At 39.9% G+C, this 17,264-nt stretch overlaps 1 protein-coding gene across 3 annotated transcripts in view; it reads right to left on the bottom strand.

The window, feature by feature from the left end:
• celsr1a (cadherin EGF LAG seven-pass G-type receptor 1a) overlaps positions 1–17,264 on the bottom strand; it is a 91,724-nt gene that overhangs the window by 66,213 nt on the left and 8,247 nt on the right. The gene's annotated exons all lie outside the window — the stretch shown is intronic.

Raw genomic sequence — 17,264 nt, forward strand, 5'->3', positions numbered from 1 at the left:
ACTTGTTAGCTTATCACCCTGATCAGTGAAATGCAGTCTTGGGAATGTAATTAAAAACACAGACGGGAGACGGAAAGGCATCAGGTGTGCTGACAGAAAATTGTTTGATGATATAATCGGCGGCTAATAGCTAATACAGTGCCACTTTCTGGCGTTTAACGGGTTTGAGAGGAAACCCTTGGGATAAACGGAAATACGGGACGTCAAAAAGAAAAGAGAAACTTGTGGGAAAACTAATTAAACCATCCAACTTGAGTAAATCAATAACATAATGTATTTTTTTTTGTTGTCTAAATTAGGCAAGTGTCATATGATGCTTTCTTTGCCTGGTGGCTCACACAATCTCAGTTAGAAAATTGCACAACACCTGACCTAGAAGAACAAGTCTGAGACGATAAAAGCACCATTGGCTCCCTGCACAGGTCTACTTTCATAACTGGATTGAAAACAGCACAGCACAACGCTGAAATTTAGCTTTTAACGTCTCCTTTAAATGCCCTCCGTTCTCTTGAACCGATTAATAAAACCAAGAACCTCGTCCCCTTATTAAAAAGGTGGAAAGTTCACAGCTTCCAGGTGTCACCGGACTCTGTTTTTACAAGATAATAAGAGTTTCAAAAAAAGAAGGAAAACCCTTCAGGGGATGTTGTGGGTTTTACCTCAGTCAGAGGAGGCAAACTGACAGGAAAGACAAATTATCCGAATATTGCTTTTCTGTCTTTGTCTACCAACTGAGACACTCGATAACTGGCATTGTATCCTGATATTTTACCATTTTTAGTTAGTCATTCTGTATTTCTAGTAGTTGATTTTCCTTACAGTGATAGCAAACACACACACACATAAAGTGAACTGACCAAGAAGCTTAGTTAGAGGCCACCTTATCCAGCACAAGTCCAAACTCGTGTTGTAAATTACCCCCGGGTCCTGACATCACGTAAAAACTATAATGAGCACCATTATGGCTTGTCAGAGCTGGAATATGAGAAGAAGCAAGCTGTGTTTTCTGTGGTCAAAGTTCATGAAAGTACAAATTTCATCCTTTGTGTAATCTCACATGAATCTTTCCTTTTTTTTTTGGTCTTGATCTAATAAACCAAAGAGCAGACACAAAGGAAACCCATGTCACAGTAGAGGTCGGCTAATAGGGCTTTTTCAATGGCTGATGACGGTCTTTAGAAATCGAAATAGTTATTTGTTTGATGACAAATCACAACTACAACAGTTTAATATTTATACACATGACAATCTATTAGATTTTGTGAAAAAAGATGCTAAATATGAAAGTGTTCTGTCAAAAAATAGGATAAAATTCCTTCTTTGGGAGTTTAGTGTTGTGCCACAAAAAGAATCCCTGCCATAAAAGCTTTGTTTGGTAGGTATAGTGTCAAATGTAACAACACTGTATGCTTGCCTCTTAATCAGCTTTGTGTGCTCAGTTCTGGCCAATACCATTTATTAGAAAAAAAAAATTAGCCTAATTATCGACCAACCAATCAACAGATCTAACACTAAATTACAATATACAATTACAATTACAATATATTACAATAACCAGATAACATATGCTGAATGCAACTTTTTTTGTAGACAGAAAAAAAATGAAGAAGTAAATATCCACAAACGTCTGCCAACGTGCTGCCTTGGTGAGTGACTCCTTTAAACTTTTGTATGCATCCTTTGCAGGATTATGGTATTTCCTATTTCTACTCAAACGTCAAAATCTTAGAGTTTCAAGTCAAAAATGTCAACTGCAAGTCAGAATTCTGACCAAGTTGAAGGTTTCTCACCAACCCCAACCTCAAAATTCCAAACGACTGCCTCGTGAAGGAAAAACTTTTAATAGCTACACTTTTTATTCTTGCGTCAGTGGGTTTAAATCTTATTAAATCAGTTGTGCTACTGCTATTTGTGAAGATGTTGCTACAGTGTTTCAATGAACAGAAGGCACTGAAATACATTATTGCCCTGTTGTGCTAACAATGGTTACCCTTGCTACTGAGCTGCAAGGAAAACAAAAAAACAAATTCTACTGGTTTTCTAACTTTCAAATAGAGAACGATGTTATTCCCATATCGGAGTTAGTGTTTCTGCAGCATTAGATCGTTATTCAAGCGATCCTGAGAAAGGCGAAGAGTCAAGCGGCCCGTCTGTCTTGTAGGAAGGAATCACTCAACTTTAACAGGGAATGTACACACACAACAGGAATTCACGCTCTGCGCTCTCCAACATACTTACAAAACAAACACGTGCTCAATTTACATAGAGCGCTCACAAACTTCTTATACTAGTTTGAACAGGCACTTAAAACGTCGAACACAATGCTTCTCCTTTCACCCACTATCAAGCATCAATCCTGTTTGATAAGCTAACTGCACAAATAGTTGGTGTGGAGGGGGCGGGTATGCGCCGATCAAAATCTGCCTCCACAGGTCAGTCCACACCGCTCTCTTAAGAGCTACCCAGCCATGAATGGACCCAACAGGACCCAAGTATCCATTACGCCGACACTGGATCTTTTTTTTTTCGCCACCTCCGTCGTTAGCCGGTGCCTTCCTGCTCGTCGCCCGCTGTTTTTTCCTACATATTTTTGCATGCCATGCAAAACTGCCAGATGTAACTGTAAAACTGCCAAATCTGGTCGTGAGGGCAAGAGAGGTTTTGAAAAAAAAAAAAAAATCCCCAAACACAACCTTGAAACAGTAGTGGATTTTTGCACTTGGACTTTATGTGAAAATTTGTATTTTTCTGGAGTTTCCTCAATTTCTGTTTACCCTTCTTTTTCTATTCTTTCTCTGTCCCAAACCAACTCTACTTCCCCCCGTCGCCTGTTTCTCTCAAAGGAGGTGTCGGGTTACAGTTATTGTTGGTGCTGGTTACTGATAAATAGGGTGCCTAGTTACCATCTGATGCACGATTGGCTCCTTTCAACAAAGCAGAGGTAGAAATAAAGAGCGAGGAGGAAGGGTGGGAGGACTGGCTGGGTTGGTGTAAGGAGGGGGTCGCCAAGGGTAACCATGAGACTTGTGTCAATTTAAATAGGGCAAATCTTTCAGGGATTTGTGTTTGCATCGGTGTGTGTATGCGAACATGTTTCAGCGTGGCTGCAGAGAAAGACAAAGCTTGTGGAGCAGCGCTCTGTCGGACCCCCCCGTCCAGAACCACTTGTAGACATCTGCTCAATGCCGCCTGCGTACCCCCATCCCGCTACCACCCCTGCTGGCATTTAAGTGGCTCTCCGCCAAGCTCCGCCCACTTCTAAAGAAGACACAGGCTGCCGAAAAAGATGATCTCATCGACAATGTTTTCCTCCAACTGGACAAAAAAGTGTGTGATTTTTTTTTCTTTATTCTGCCACCAAAACTTGTCTTTAGAAAGTTCTTTTTGTGTATCTTAAGAAAAGTCACTCACTATATTCCTTTAAAGCCTTTTTAACTAAATCTATCAGGACTTTTACAAAATGTATGGGAAAGTTTTCTGAAAATTGGCTATTTTTGTCTCCATTTGTGTAATCATGCTGAAAACCAGACAAAATATTTCATCTATTTCCAGCTTTTTATCATGATTTTGGTTTTATTGTGCAAAATATCATTATTGCAATAAATCCAAAGTTTTTGCCCACGCCTGATTTAGATGCTTGCTGCTAAGCTGCTAAAGCACAAAGTGTTTTAAACTTATCCATGGGCTGGCATGAGATTATGATAATTCTGAGCAAATATATCAGTTTCTCAATATTGCTGTTTTAAAATAAATTTAAAAAGATGTTAGCTAGGTGATTAGCAGGATAATGAGCCGGCAAACGGTTATTTATTAGACTGATGCTGTGTGGGACTGATTAAATGAGACATAAACTGGCAAAATTAAAAGTTTTATTCCTGAAACCATCAACACTTTGTACGTGTGAGGCAGTCATGGTGGGTTTTGAGGTCGGGGTTGGTAAGAAGCCTCTGAATTTCTAAGCCAAACGTCTGACGTTGGGAGTCGCTCCACTTGATTTATTTTCCAATTTGGATCTTAAAAATTCTAACTTTGAAGATAACTAGAACACAGTATTATTCTACACACAACTTCTGTCATCACTGCACTATTTTAAAACTGTTTCTTTAACTGTAATACATGCTTTGAAATTGATTTATGCCTACTTTGACAGAGGCGGGCATGTTTTCGAGTCACATTATCGTTAACATTCAGCAATGATTCTGCATATTTTACTTTCTCCTAAGGTCATTCAGCCCTATAAAAATCACTGGGAAAAAAAATTAAATTGCGTGAGAAAAGGTGTCAACTTGCAATTTAATACTGCAATTAATTTCCATTCCATAGCAAGAACAACAAGACTTAACTCACCCAAACATGTCTGAGTGTGACAGGAGCATGTTAGCTTCTAAAAACTTAAATAGTGTTTGTTTCAAACACTATTTATTTAACCTTTCTGGTGGAGAAACACACATTTTCTTTCCTCTTACTACACTCCTTGCAAAAGACAGAGCTGCTTGTTTCAAGCATAACAAGAGTAACAGCCACTTTCTGTCTGCTGTCAACCTACGAGGCTAAGAACAAGCGAATCAGACAAAAAAAATAAAGTGACTTTCACGGAAGCTGGCAGCTATAACTGTTAGCTTTCACTCCTGATTAGCCACGGCGAAGCTCCTTCATTTGCCTCACCTTCTGTGCTCTGGTCGTGGATTCGAGGCCTAGGGGCTTGCTTTCAGACCTGCTGTCAACTTCAGGAAGTCTAAAAGAGACACTATAAATTGTAAATGTATTAGCCGTATATTTGAGGCTTTCGTGGGTAGAGTGAAAGCTAACAATTATCCCAGGAGAGCACCGCAAATTGTGGGCTGTCATATTTACATAGTAGCAAGGCTTGTAAACTGACATCAGATACTTTTTTTATTCCATGTTTTGCTCTTAATTAAAATAAACTCTAATACGAGGGTCCCTGAAGCTTGGATTTCTGTCTTTGAGCTAGTTGTAGTTGTATTTTTAGTGTTTCTAGTCAACCACAAAATGCAATGTGCTCTTTATACTGTGGTTTTTGGTAATAGTGGTGTGATCTGCTAATTTTCATTTGGGATGGATGTATGTACATTAAGTAACCTTTTATCTTATTAAGCCTGTCAAAAACCACTGGAGAAAAGTACATTTCTAAAGCTCATAAACAAAAAAACTACCCAAGCGTCATTCGTATGGCTTTACTTCCTTGAGAGAATACACTTCCAGCTGTTTGGCTAATTGTCCTTCCTGACAAACAAGAGATGGACAAATGTGACCCATCAGCTGTTGGACCACTGGTCACCCAGCCAAACATTTGCTCAATCAATGAGTCATTCATGAACCTAATCAGCAAGTCAGGCCAATTCATTGATTCCGTTAGCTGATCACTGAGAAAACCAGTCAGGGTCTTTATTTTCTCCAGGTGGGCTGGCTTGGACTTCAACCAACCCAAATGAAACTATCGGCCGTTAGCAAACTGTTTTATGTTTCTATCTTCCCGTTGCTGCAGGCCACCCCTGATCCAGCCACGACCAGCAACATTATAACGTCCTACAAAGTCTTATTTAAATTTTTGATGACCAAAATGGTTTGAGAAACGGCTGAGTGTAGCTCAGGTTCATTTCATGATGACTGCTGGTGTTCCGTGAGTGATATGAGCTCATTAAAGGGGTTCCTCTGGCCAAGACCGTCATTATGTTAAATCTTTGGAGATCCTAATGCACTAAAGTGCAGACGAGAGGAAGGTAAAGATTAGGAAACCAACAGCAAAAGTGGAAAAAGACAATGGACAGCTCTGCCTTGAAGTTCAGAAAGGAAGTAGAACTAAAGTAGAGATACAGTAAACAATGGGAGCACTAAAAGCTTTCCAACAGAGGCCTTAACATACCATTACCATCACCATTGTCAGTGGAAGCAATACCAAATGAGGTCATGATGGGGGTTGCTGAGGTGGAAGACCGGCAAGGCGGTGTAACAAAGCCACATGGTTGAGCGAAGGAGAATACTTTCTCCTCACTTGGAGTTCCTTTGAAGTAACAAAAATAGGGACAAGAAAAAAAAAAAAAAGACATTGGCCCTCAGCCCAACACCTTTATTCTTCACTCTATTGTCTCATTTTTCTTCTCTTCTTCCCTTGTCACTGTTTTCGCTTTGCCGCATTTCACTTTAAAGATTCCTCTCCTCCACTTGAGTTCCTCACAGAGGTATAACGTCTCTCGCCTCATCGTGTAGCTTTCTTCCAGCTCTCTTATGTTTATGACGTTCCACCCCGCTTCACGGGGTCAGTTAAATGTCACCGCATTGTGCCGGGTGACACGGATGACAAGAACGGTACCCGATAATGAGTCAGCCTCGGGAAAGAAAAGAAAGGCGGGCAGGAAGACGTATCGGTTTCTGTCAACTAACAGGCTTCTTCAGAGGGAATATCTTTATAGAGTTTGCACATATAAACTCCTGACAGTGTCCAGAAAATCAGGGGAAAAAAAACAAATGTTCATCATGATCATCAACAATCGAGCCTCTTTCTGTTTATCAAATCTCTACGCTTTACTGACAAAATACACCTTTTTGTTTTGTAATGTTCGCATTCCTAAAGTTTTGACATTTTCATTTATGCTCTCTTGCAGAGAACTCTCTAGACAATTAGCATTTTTATTCCCAATTGGGTTCAGTCAGACATTGAGCACACAATTTTTTACTTAGTATGCAAACAAGTAATAGTTAATTAGCAGGAAAGCCAACTGAAAGGCCTTTTGTCCCAAGAATCGACATAAATAAAAAAACTTTTCCTTTAATTCTTCTCTTTTTGATCAGTTTTGAAATTTATCACACCACTCCAGGGCTACTAATCAAATTCCTGACAAAGTGGTGTCACATTTTCCAAACAGCAGATTGCAAATAATTCACCGCCATGGGACAAAAGTCCCTCTTTGTCACCTTAAATTATTGTCTGTCCCCCTTCACCCTCTGTCCCTGTCTGCTCTAATTAAAGAAGATTTACGAGGGTAATAAGTTACACCTGCAGGGACACGCCCTTGACATCAAACAGCGATCCCGTCTGCTGCCAAAGAGGCTAATTTTAATAGTTTTATAAATTATGGTTTCAGAACTTCCGCCTCTGTCAGTAGAGAATGTCAGCACTCTCGAACAAATGAAGGGTCTTGAGGTTTGGTGAGTTGTGCTTGGACACGCTCTGCACATTTCAAAAGGAGTGCAGAATGAATGGATTGCGGTGTGTGATCACTCTGAAAGGATTCGGGGCCACGAGATGTTCGGGTTCTGCTCATGCACGGGCATACGTGGCAAAACTGCCGACACAAAAAGGACAATAGGAATGTTGGCACCTCCGCCGACTCTTTGCATCAATTTGCACGATTTTTCAAATGCATGCATATTAAGTTCTTGAACATGCCTGCACATGCACACCCTCTTACAAGCAACTCTCAGCCTAATTATGAAGATGTTTCTTGGTTCTGCTTTCAGGGTAATTCATTCCTGTGGTCCAGTCTGAAATGATTTAAGCAGATTTGTCTCAGTAAGGTGATGTGTGTTCACAATTAATCTGAAAATGTGCCAGTTATTGAGACTTGTTTAATTTGGGAGTTGGGGATCTACATGTTTTCCAAAAAAGATTGTCTAAAATACCTTTTTATGCTTATAACACACTGCTTTACTTAAAATCATCTGAAAACAAATATTTAGTCAATTTACAGGCCTGCCTTATGGATATAAAGCTGGAATGACTTGTAGTGTCCTACTACCACATTCAGACAAAATAAAACTGTGTATTGGGACCTAACAACCACAATAACACATAATTTAATGCCCTAGTTACTCTACCTGGCAGTAATTTTGCTTTGAGTACCTCTGTCAGGAATCCTGGAGGTATTCCTAACCATCTTGACCTTTAAATCAGTGATTCCTAAATTCAGTCCTCGAGGAACACTATCCTGCATGTTTTAGTTGTTTCTCTGCTTTGACACACCTGATCTGAGTGAGTGATTAACAGGCTTCTGCAGAACTTGAAGACCTGCTGAGGAGCAGAGAAACAACTAAAACATGCAGGATGGTGGTCCTCGAGGACTGGATTTGGGAATCAAAGCTTCAAACAACACATAAAACAATTGTCCTGGATTTCAAATAGGAAACTTTGTAATATTGCTGAAATAAACGATAAGATTTTCAGTTATCCATACTGGTTGCTGATTATGACAAGGATAATTAGGGAGTATGGTTATTAATGTGACACATTAAACTTTTCTGTAAATTACTCTGAACAGAAAATGTTTATTGACATTATTTGACAGCAAATTCTAGCCACTTATTTTATTCCTAAAATAAAAACTGTCATACCTAGTTGGCTTCAATGCTGAGATCGGGATAACAAGATGTTCCTATTGAGACAGACTCATGTTCAGCAGGTCTAACACTCGCTTTGACCATGTGGTTTAGCAAGTTAACGTTCAAACATTTCACTTCAGCACTGAATACAAAGTCCAGTCAAGTATCACAAATATCTGGACATAAACCAAGGTGGGTACTCAAACCTAACAACCACGAGAAAACATGCAGTTTATACATTTCCTGCAGGGAATCTAAAGTTTTACCTTTTGAGCAAACTTCTATTTCTTCTCTTTTCAAATGATAACATTACTAACACTTTCGAATTTTATGGGGGGAAAAAAAATATAGGAAGGATCGACTTCACAAGAAAAAGGATTGAAGACAAAGATTGTAAGAAGTGGGTTTAATATCGTGCAATGCAGGACAGCTCTGCTTACGCACATCCACAGGTATGCCAGTGTGTGATACCTGCCCACAGCTGCTGTCATCGCTTTGGTAATAATAGCTCATTTCCACTTATCAGCCCTGCAGTTTTGTGGACCCCTCTGACTCAGAAGCACGTATAGATTGGTAGACAAGCCATTTGTGTCTATGTGTACATGGGAATGTGTGTGGCACATGATGATCAGCTCAGGTGAAAACCCCCCGAAGCAAAACCACGAGAGCTAACCACAGCTCTCCTCTCACTTTATAGATTCTGTCTCCCAAAACTGACAGGCCCTGACTCATTTCATTTCTTTAGGAGAATACATCATGTAGGGGGGAGACACGTCATAATCAAACAGATGGTTCAGGGAAGGTAGAAATGCTGAGGTCTAAGTTGTGCCTTTTAACAAAAGCTGCAGAGTAAAAACAACTTAATGTCAGTCTACAAGCGACAAAAATATAGTTTAATATGAAAATAAAACCATTAAGATGTCAACAGTGGTCATCTCGTTTTCTAAAACCAAAAACACGCAAAATAATCAGCATGGAACTGGGACTGAACACCAATTAAATACCTAACTTATCATCAAAAGTTCATGTTTTTAGGATTTCACTTTAGCTAAAGATTTATCTGCAAATTTACAGGAAGATGCATGTTTCTAAATGTTAGTCAGCTTAATTTAGCATCTACTGACTCCAAATGAGACCACAGTTTACCAAATTAACATTACTATTGTATTAAAACAGCCATAAACCCATTGGTAAGTGATAATAGATCATGCAAAAAGGACTATTTTCTCATGAATTTCTGTTCAGTATTATTGTTCTTCAAGACGAGAGAAAAACTGGCTGAAAATTGCAAAATAATATTATTAATGTTTGAGCTTTAAAAGATTTAAAGTCCATTTAGGATTGTATTATAACTATTTCTCCATTACTATAACATGAAGCTGACTACAACGAAATATTTAAATATGATTTTGTTCATAAAAATAATAAAAAAGTAACTTTTATTCTTTATTTTGCGCTACCAAAGTCTATTTTAAATGTATATCACAAGATTAGAAATAAATCAAAGGTTGCATCCTTAATGAGTATTTACATTATTACTTAAAAGTTTGAAGTTTGCACTGAGCACGAATCCTCTATGCTCACATTCATGGAAAAGCAGAAGCAGAACTGAGACTGAGATATATGCAGAATATTCCCAGAATCTGTCCTCTAACCTGACCTGAACTACTGAGCATCGATCTACTGGACTTCACTTCACATACAAGTACACAGGCTTCGCGGCGGAGATGTTTGAGGCTATTGGAGGGTATGCCAGATATGGGAGGCAGCTGTCAGCCCTGAATCCTCGGTAAGGAAAAGTCTACGCCTTGAACTCCGGAGCTGAACCAACTCATTCCTCACATCTCTGACGTGGTTGAACTTAAAGGGTCTCCTGTCTGGGCATTTCAACTTTACCTCAGTGTGGTCCGCAACACAGATGCAGTATCAAATGCACAGCTAAAAAAAATGGAAGATTAATCACAAATCATCAAGTAGCTCAAATGCAAAATGAAACCATTCCAATGAGAACCAAGAGCTCAGAGTTAAAACGTCCTAAAAATTGCTGGAAACAAAGAATAATCTGAAAGCATGTTGAAGTAAAAGAATAATCTGAAAGCATGTTGAAGTAATTGTTGCTGGGTCACCATAGCGACGAAACTTGAATGAAAGATTTGACAATTGTTTTACGCCAAATGCCCTTCCTGACACAACCTGGACTCGAACCGAAGACCGCAGCACTGATCAACCGAGCTACCGCAGCCCCAGAGAAGGGACTAAATCCATTCTTTGTCTAAAAAAAAAAAATAGTGGTAACCGAAACTCTCAAATCTCTGTTCAAATGTCCTCCCTGCAAAGACGATCAGCCTTGAAAATCACACACGCATAACCACAACATCCCAGAACACATGATAAAAGACAGCTGAGTACAGGAGCTCAAAATGAAAATGGAAGTCGGACTCCTACATGTGAGCTCTGGGGTCTTTAGCCGTCTCTGAAGCCTTGGTAGTGGCCCCTCAGACTGAAACAGGAAGTCTCTACCTGACTTGGCTTCACCTCATTTATCTGGCACACAGCTCAGCAAGACAAACATCCTGAATGTCTTCATACGCCAGACACGAGCATGTAAACGTTTACTCCGATTTGTTAATGATTTTGGTCGATCAATTAACGAGTTTTGGTGAGGTCCTGAATTTAAATGCATCGTTCACACTAAAAAAAGGTCATAAGCAACATAAAACAGCAATGCTTCTCTTCTTCCTGAAAAGGGCTTGTTTAACGTGAATGCCAAGCAAACCTGGGATTATTGTAGCATTACAGGTAAAGCAGCCAGTCAGTTTGACCCTGCTGTAAGTAGAAATTTACTCAGATAAGACCATATTTAAGTTACTAAGCCCCTGGCAGCAACTACATTAGACCTGAGGGGTTAATTTGTTTAATGATCATAACCAGAGAACGTCAGACGTGCGCTGCCTCACTGAGGAATTTTACAGCCTGACGGAAAGCAGAAGCAAAACGGAGACAAAACATGATCGATACCTGGGCTGCATGACTGACTTGGAAATATTTATGAACTAGAAGTGAACCCATAATATCCCAAAGATCAGAACTCGTATTTGAGCTTGAAAACAAAAGTAGCGTTAGTGAATATCATTCCAGTGCATCAAACTTGAACCTGAAGGATCAGAAAAGAAACTGGTTTCATTTTCCTCACTCTTATTATTATCATCTCACAGACAAGAGGTGATTTTATGATTTAACTTGATTTGGAAACATTGCTTTCCTGATCAGCACTCTCCACGCCCAGAGACGCTGACAAACATCAACGATCACCTCCCCTCTGTAACCCAAGAGGTAACGTGATAAGGAGCCGCTGAAGGTAGACGGCAGCACGAACGTTATTTTCAAACATCACATGAGACAAATGCAGACAGAGACGGGCTCTGTGGTTTCTTGTTGTGTGGGGAATCAGGAATGCTGCTGCAAATCTAATACACATTACCGATAGGAATAGCAACACTTGGACCAAGTGAGTTAAGCTCCGATAACTAAATATAGGAAACAGGGAGGATCATTTAAGTATTTAAAGACTACATTTTCTTGCCCAGACTTTACAATTCTTAAACATTTAAAAATAAAAATGGCAACTGGACTTGTATTCTGTTAGTTGCACACGTTTTGCATCCGATCCAGGAAAAACTGTACCAACAAACCTCCAAAATGCTCAAAACTTCTTGTTAAATTCAGGTTTTAGACATTTATCAGCACACAAATAACAACCATCAAATGGAGCCCCCATACATGAATCCTGGTCACGAAGCAAATATTGAAAGATAATTTCTAAAAACATGAATATCGTGAAATCAAATGTCCTTTTAGAAACAGCTAAGACTGTACTGCCAATATTATCACAGCTGCATCATTTTGACTTTTAGATACAATTCATTTTTAAGCGTTACAATGCAACATCTTCTAAATTTAAGGCTGTTATTAAAGTGAAAGTTCAGATTTTCTGATAGCGTTTTAGATGGTTTAACTCTGACCAGAAAGAGCCGACAGCTAGTCTGAGAGGGGCGAAGACCAAAAGGGTTTGCTGCCGTCTTAAACAGACTTCACTTTGAGAAATTTCATAGCAGTTCATCAGCTTTAAACCACGTCATAATTCTAGCAGGAAGTTCCCCATGTTGCATCAGAAATACTACAACTGCTGCTGCCCCCATTGGTGCTTACAAATAACCACAGAAATCTATTTAAACAACTGCGTCATGCAAAGTACCGTCAATATAACCAATGTGAAATTTTGGAGATTTAAGGACTTTTAGGACAGCAGTAATTCACTTTGGTCTTGGTCCCTCTCAGACCAGCTTTAAATTATTTCTCCAAACTGACATCGTTCAAAGAGCCTTACGACAGGTAAGATATAGGGTTGTACAATATATTGAACATTTATCGATATTGCAAAGGATTCCAAAATAATTGCAGGCAAACTGCATGCAGAACACAATTTATTGCAATTGATATAATCATTTTAATTTTCTACAATAATATCACAACTGCATGTTTTCCTATGATTGTTCAGCCCTAGGGAAATATTAAACTATCGCTTTAGATCTTTGGGCGATATGGGACATAAGACTTGCCAGCAACGAAAAAAGCAAAAATTTTGGACTTATGCGCTCCAAAACACAGCTATGACATTTCCGCGATAACAAGTCCTCGTCAGAAAACTTCACACTGCTTTTTTAAAAGCGATGCCATGTGTTGTGTAAAAGAAGCTCTGGAAGGATAAAACCGCTTCTGCTCCGAGAGTAACTCAAGACATTTCGGGAGGGCAAGGCAGTTTTTGTGTGCCATAGAAAAGGTGGAAGTGATCTTTGTGTGAAACTTGGCCTTAACACTCCAGGGGAAGATGTCGGCCGCTGTAAAGTCCGCCGCTAGCGGCCCGAGCGACCCGGATCAAGAGAGTACACGAAGGCAGGCCCCGGTGACGAGATCTGCAAACGCGTCTGCCCCGTCTGGAGTTTTGTTATCGAGCATGAGCGCGAGTCACCCTACCCAAAATGTAACAGGAGGACGTCTTGGCTCAAAGGGGAACCTTGACATGTTATCAAAAGGCAGAGCAGACGTCGGTGTACCTGGGAGCTCCCTCTGTCTTCACTTCTCCCTGGTTCTCGGTTAAAAAGACAGAGCCTGGGGGGCCTGGAGGAAACACACAAAGCTTCAATCCGCACGTCTTAGTCTCTTCTTTGAAATGTTTAAAGAGGCCTAAGCCAGTCTGCCTGCAGGAGCCAAGTGTGACCCAGGATGTGGTGTATGCAAGTTTTTACCCCCTAGTTTTACCTCCTGTGTGCAGCGTGATGCTTAAAGGATCCATTGGTCAGTTCATATATGTGTTTTTGTTTCTTTATAACAATCTCAGTGTGTTTGTGTCAGCGCGTACACACGTGTATTCTTCTACCTCAGCTTGTAACGAGACAGAAGGCTGTCAGGAGACTGAAAGCTGAAACCCAGGCTGACAGCACTTGGGCAACTCTTCAAGTCAGGGTTCAAATCCTCCTTTGACAGTAAACATACAGACCACTGAAGTGCCTGTGGGCGAGACCCAACTCTAAAGAGGCCGCTGTTAACCTTGTTAGGTCTTTATGTTGACTTAAAGAAACAGTTCAGATCTTTTCAAGTGGCGTTCTATGAGAAAAGGTTACGAACAATTAATACCTTAGACGTTGTGGATAACTCTTTGAGCAACATCAGTTTGGAGAAATAGTTAAAAACTGGCTGGACTGATGGCTGTTTCAGGGGAAATATTATGCTATTCCTGCAGAAGTGCTACACCAAGCTGCTGCTTCAACACACATTTAGTCAAAATGGTTTCACAAACGTATAATAATAATAATAATAAAAGTCTTGTTTTTGTGGAGTTTAACTGATCCGACTCTAGGCACAGACGCAGGACCTAAAATTTGGCGGGTTAGTTGTAACACATACATTAAATTACCACGCAAGAGCTGTTTTTAAAACTTTAACTTTTATTTTAAATTATGTATTTATGTATGTATGCCATCTGGACAGTGGGCTAAATTGAAATCTGTTTCAGATACAAACCGTGAATAAAATTTAGTTTGGCAAATCTGCTTCAAACATGGATTTGCTCTGATTCAATAGTAAAATAAAAACTAAGTCATATAAAATCTTTGCTCAATCAACATGAAGTACTGAACCTTTACTGTCTTCTCTGCCATAGATATAACCCTGTCAGAAGGTAAAAAATAAAACTAAAACAACACAAACATCTACCCCATTTACTGAAACCTCGTTAGGTTTTGTTATTTCTGTCTGAGCCAACAAGCTAAACGGTTTTGGGCCGTGTGTTTAATAGTTAAATCTTGGTGTTAACATTTAAAAATCAGCACTGGTAGCAAAAGAAGCTGACAGACATGAATTGGAAAAAAAAAACTTGATGAAACTGATCCAGTGACAGGAGCGTCAGCTGATTAATGAGCCGAGTCTTTCCCAGTTGAACGCTCGGACCATTACTCATGCCAGTCCGAATAGTTTGAAATCGTGCAGAAAAAGACCAAAACTGAACATTTTTGGGAGGAAAAGACGACGCCTGACAGACATTAAACTGAATAAAAAGTGTAAACAACTGAAGCGCCAAGCCTGCATCAACAGGTTCACACACACAAGCTTTTACCTATGAAGATTACACCTGTCACCAGCTCCTTCGCTGGCTGAAGGGGGAATAACTACAGCAGACACCTCGATGAAGACAATCTGGCACAGAGAGCTGCCAACGATTCCAACAACACCTAGAGGATCAGTATTAAAAACCCCAATCAACTCTGTATTTGTCAACAGCGTTCCAGCTTCCCATCCAACTGTAATGCAAATCTATTTAATCTAGGTATTTACTGCATCAAAGAAAAATATCTTCCCAATACTCATTTTCATTATTATTTCCTATATCAGAAGCAACGTTGGTCAGTTATACGACACGTCTGCGGATTGGATTTCTGCAGAGGAGATAGTTTAGCTCTGGATTAAGCACCGGGGCAGATATTGGCTCGTTTGTGCCGGTGAAACTGTTCGACATTTCATCCTAATACCTGTATTATCGGTGCTAAAACCAAGTCTTACAGCAGGGATGATCGAAGTCCAACATGATACTCGCTGGTCTACAACAAACGGTTTCAAGAGTACACATTAAATCCTCCTGAATTGGCTGATTTCCCGTCTCTCTGTCAGTGTCACACATATATTTGTGCAGATAAAAGGTTCACAACATTTAGAAAAGTCCACAACACCCTAAGTTTCTCTCCAACAGAAGGCAGATGCCGTGTTTAACTAAAATCAGAACTTTTAGGAAACACTAAAACCTTGATAATACTGCGGGCTTCCAGGCATGAGAAGAAAAACTGTTGTAAAAAACAGAAAATTTCTAACAACGTGGTCAAATCTGAAAAATGTACACAAATATAAAGCTGTCCAAATCACCACAAAGTGGGGTACAAATTCAATAGAAGCTAAGCTTTTTATCTGTTGATTTTATTTCTGAACAAAAAAAGGATCAGTTTGGAAAAAAGTAGGGGGTTTAACGAGATTCTGTGGCAACAAACCCGCAAGACTAAAACATGACAAGCTTTCTCAGAGAGTTGAAAACTGTCTAACGATCCAAATTAATTAAAAAACAAAAAAAGCCCATCTCTTGTGACTTTGTTTGGTGAAATCGTCACTAAAAACATCTACACCACAAGTGTTTTTCCCCACAGGAACTTGGCTTTTGATCAGTTTTTTTCAATCTTGTAGGTGGCAAAAGCTTTTTTTCCTAAAAATATTGTTAAAATATTGCTTTCTCGTCCTCTTAGACCCAGGATCCGGGTCTTGTTACGTCCAGAAAAATCTAATGCTACCAAGCTGAAATAGGGCTGCTAAGTTTCCATTAAGTTTGACATTTCTTAAAAAAAGGGCAGCTATTAAATCTACTACTGCTGTGAGCTAAAAGGATTTAACTCCTCAGACAGGCTGTTGATCATTGTAAAGAGTCTGATACTAGATTTCAGTCCAAACTGAGGGAAAGTCTCAGGGTAAAGTCTGAAATAAAGAGATAATTGATAAAACTGAGGGCTAAATCAAGGAAGTTTCTTTGTTGCCAAATTAGATATATAAAATAATGACTCAGGTTTGTGTCATTTCAGGTCAAAGTTACAAGAAGCAACAGCAGAAGGTCTGAAGAGCCTCTCCTTGATGTGAATCCAGAGCTACAGGTTTCAAATCCCTGGTTTAGGGGCTCCTAAGAGGCCATTTCTGTGTGGACACAGGCCTGAAACAGGTTAGGTTAGAGGTGGAGCTGTGACATCGTTTTTGTTGTGTACACAAAAACGCAACAGTGGCATTTTAAGGTGGAACTGGTTTGAAAAGAATTATGTTTTGGGACTCCTAAAGTGTAGTTTCTGAAATGATTTGCTTTTTTCCGTCTCCTTCCCTTGTCATTCCTGAAAGAGATTACATATTCATCAGAAGATAAACGTATATATAAACTAAAAAGCCACCACTTAACATTCCAGCAGTTGGTCGCTGCACATCATGACGCGTGTAATGTCACACTCGTGAGCCGTTGGCGAGCCGCGGAGCTCCTCTTGACCCCCCCCGGTGAGAGGGACAATGGAGGCTACTGTCCCGGCTGAGTGAGAGAGGTGTGTCCGGTTACAATCAGAGACGACCCCCCCCCCGACAACCTGTTCCAAGTCGCCCCAAATCTCAATCTGGCAGCGTGCAAACGAGAGCTGGCCCAGGCCGTGCGTAATTTTTTTGTAACAGAGAATGAATGCACGCTTCTTTAAACGTATACTTTACACACACACACACAAAAAAAAACAAACAACCAGCGCAGTGCCTCGCATCACTCAGAACAACAACCGTCGTTTACTGTCGCAGGCAGAGGTGTTTGC

Source organism: Kryptolebias marmoratus, linkage group LG18 (assembly GCF_001649575.2).
Source record: "Kryptolebias marmoratus isolate JLee-2015 linkage group LG18, ASM164957v2, whole genome shotgun sequence".
Lineage (NCBI taxonomy): Eukaryota > Metazoa > Chordata > Actinopteri > Cyprinodontiformes > Rivulidae > Kryptolebias > Kryptolebias marmoratus.